The sequence below is a fragment of the Jatropha curcas genome, chromosome 7, assembly GCF_041381405.1.
Source record: "Jatropha curcas cultivar XTBG-Jc1 chromosome 7, XTBG_Jcur_1.0, whole genome shotgun sequence".
Taxonomy (NCBI): Eukaryota; Viridiplantae; Streptophyta; class Magnoliopsida; order Malpighiales; family Euphorbiaceae; genus Jatropha; species Jatropha curcas.
In genome coordinates this window covers 5958511-5962009 of record NC_143157.1, presented here as the reverse complement: position 1 = coordinate 5962009, position 3499 = coordinate 5958511, and the positions used below count along the sequence as shown (strand labels likewise).

The 3499-nt window shown below is 34.9% G+C and overlaps 1 non-coding gene across 1 annotated transcript; it reads left to right on the top strand.

The window, feature by feature from the left end:
* Nucleotides 1-344: 344 nt before the first annotated feature.
* On the top strand, nucleotides 345-451 carry LOC149494631 (small nucleolar RNA R71). Its single transcript, XR_016321934.1, has one exon. It is a non-coding gene; the product is annotated as a small nucleolar RNA R71 (small nucleolar RNA).
* Nucleotides 452-3499: the final 3048 nt, after the last annotated feature.

Sequence of the window (3499 nt, the reverse complement as noted above, 5' to 3'; positions counted from 1 at the left end):
TCAAAGAGTCCATCATGCATTCTCCAATTCCATGTTGTCCATTGCACCTATCACAAACTTGCATAATAGAATTCACAGGATTAGTAGTTAACATGTCCAATTTTCTTACCATGTTATCCACCTTGGCATTAAGTGCTGTAATGGCGTCTATTTCATAGACTCCTGCGGTTCTTTTTCTTTCGGAATTGTTTTGGTAATGGCTGTTGCTTGCCATCTCTTCTATTAACTCGTAGGCTTCATCAATTCCCTTCTTTTCAAAGGATCCGCCTGCAGATGCATCTAAAGTGATTTTGATGTTAGGGGATAATGCATTATAGAAAGTTTGTACCTGTAGCCACTTAGGCAAACTGTGATGTGGGCACTTTCTCAACAAGTCCTTGAATCTTTCCCAAGCTTCATACAAGCTCTCTTGATCATGATGAGCAAATGTCATTATCTCATTGCGCAGCGTGGTGGTTTTTGAGGATGGAAAGAATTTTGCTAGAAACTTTTGAGCTAATTCGTCCCATGTTGTGAAACTTCCAGCGGGACATGATTGTAACCAGGATCTTGCTTTATCCCTAAGAGTGAAAGGGAAAAGTCTCAGTTTGTTTGCGTCTTCAGAAACACCATTCTGTTTGAAAGTATCACAAATTTCTAGGAAATTTGTGATATGGGCATTAGGATCTTCACTAGGCAAACCCCCATATTGGATCGAGGTGGAGAGCATTTGGATAATTGCGGGTTTAATCTCAAAATTATTAGCTTCCACCCTAGGTCTTGTAATACTTAAGGTTGTCCCATTCAGATTGGGTGTTGTGTAATCTCGCAAGGTACGGACCGGATGTTGAAATGGAGGCCCGATTATGTTTTCGTTCAAGTTTTCGTTTTCGTTAGCCATGTCTGCTTTTTGTTTGGGTTTTATTTCTCGTGCTCTTCTTGCAGCGTTGTGCCTACGAAAAGTTCTTTCAATTTCTGAATCAAAGATTAGACGTTCAGTCTTCCTTGATCTTCTTTGCATAAAACACCTGAAATAATTCTTAAAAGAAAATTAAATAAAAATAAAAGAATGTCTAAATTAACAATAGGGTAATTCGTATTGATATTGATAACGCCAATCCCCGGCAACGGCGCCAAAAACTTGGCAGTGATTTTCACAAGTGTACGAAATCGCAACAAGTAATATAGAGTAAGAGAGTATCGTATCCACAGGGATTGTATATCAAGTACCAAAATTATGTTAACCTATTATTATTTAAACGATAATAAGAGAGAATTGCTGTAAGGAAATTAAATCTAAAAGTGGAAACAGAAAGAGATCAAGCACAAAATTTAGGTGAAAAGAAATCAGGGATTTAAACTACTAGGGAATTTGATTTCACTTAATTCTATCCAACTTATTCTACTAGTTCATTAATCAATTTTAATTGTTCAAGTAGGGGAAACAACCCTGGAATCACTAACAAGCTCTCCCGATGTATTGTTAGCTATTCTAATTTAGTCTAATTACCTATCTTCCAATAGTGAAATCAAACATGAATTAGATCTTTGAGTTTTGTGGTTGTTTTGTGAGTTCATAACCTAAGATCATTAATTTATGAAAACCCCCCTTGAGTCAAACCATATAGCTTTCGCGTCAAGTTATTATTCTCAAGTAATTTATTATCTTTTTCATGTCAAAAACCCTTCTCCCGATAGCGATTATTGAAATATTTCAATCTAGGGGAAAAATTCTGCCTGGAAGCTTTAAGCACAATAATAAATTATAACAAGAACAATGAAAAACAAATCTAATATTATAAATTGGAATCGAATTAAGTTACATCAAATCCCTAGTACAAAAGTTTAGCTGGACATAGTAATTAAATAAAACTCAGTAATACTTGAATCAATCATCATACTTAGTGATAACAATGAAAAGAAAAATAATATGAAGAGTTTAAAGATAAAACTAGATCACAGCTATGTGGATGGCTTCCTTGAATCTTGGCACAAATCTTGGATGCTTGAAGTCTTTGAGAAAGAGAGAATTATGCAGAAAATAGCCCAAAAACGAGATGCTCCCTCAATGCACGGTTCCCCTCTTTATATAGAGCTCCTGAAGGCAAATCTGACTCCGTTTAGGAAATAGAATCCTTATTAAGTGCAAAATCTTTTATAGGAGATCATGACTGTTTAGGCATTGGATTTCTTCTTAATTGGGACTCCTTTCTCTTCCAAAATAGGTTTAGGTCTTATTTAGTACGTTTAGGAAACTCTCCGAGGCGGGCCCATGTGAGGAAAAGATTGATTTGTGTCTTTAGTTCACGCTAGTTCTGCCTTCGAAGCACGGGCGTGCTATGATGCACGGCTGGGGCTTGCTTAAGTCTGGAAGTTTGGCTGGTGGAGCACGGGGTGTGCTAGGCAAGCACACCCTGATGAATCTTTGTAGCACGGGCGTGTCATATAGCACAGGCGGGGCGTGCTTGTCCCTATCCTACCCAGCTAGAGTTTACAATGGGCGTGCTAGGCTGGCACGCCCTTGCTTCTTCTGGGCACGGCTGTGCCTTCTAGCATGTCTCAGGGCGTGCTCACTCCTGACTCTCCCTTAATTTCCTTAGTTTTTAGCATGGTTGTGCTATTTAGCACGGGCTGGGTGTGATGGAGGCTGAGTATTTTGCCTTGTAATGCCCTTTTTCTGTGCCAAAACCCTGCAAATTTCTCTCAGATCAAGCGAGTTATGATTCAAGGAAGCTTTGAACAAAATTATACTAAAATGAATTTAAAAACAAATCAAAGCGATAAAATTTACTAAAATTCTAATAAAAACTATATTAAAAATACTATAAAATTAACACCTATCATGCACCTTATAAAAATCTTATCATTTTTATATATTAATTGTAAGTCTCAGAAAATAATATATAAACTTAATTTAACAAATAAGTAAATTAACGTAAATTCAACCTCAAATAGTATAATGAGAAGTACAAGCTTACCTCATTTGAACTTGGCTTTTACATTTACAGCATTGTTCCTTTAAGAAGAGAAATCTATTTAGGCAAAGATTTATACTGTTGAAATTAAAGAAAAACAAAGAATTTACAGTTTAAAAAAAAATTTTTTTTTTCAAACTTATTTTAATATTGTTTGAATTTTTATTTTTTTGGTTTTTCCTCATTTATTGTTTGCTGGCAGATGTGCAACTAATGATGATTAAACTTATTTAATAAACTTAATGATGACATGTATCCTTATTTTAACACTGGTACCACATTTTCCATCGTGGCCAATTTATGAAACAAGAGAGATTCATATTTTCAAAGATTTTTCATTAAAAATTTAATTTTAAATTTTAAACCAACGGAATTTAGAATATTATTGTATTTAAAATTAAATAAATTGACGCCGGATGAATTTATTTAATAAAATTAAATGTAAATATATTTTATATAATTAAACCAAATCAAGTAAAACCCCTTATTTGAACCAAATCAAACTCAATTTGAACCCAACCACCCATTGACCAATTAGAACTCCC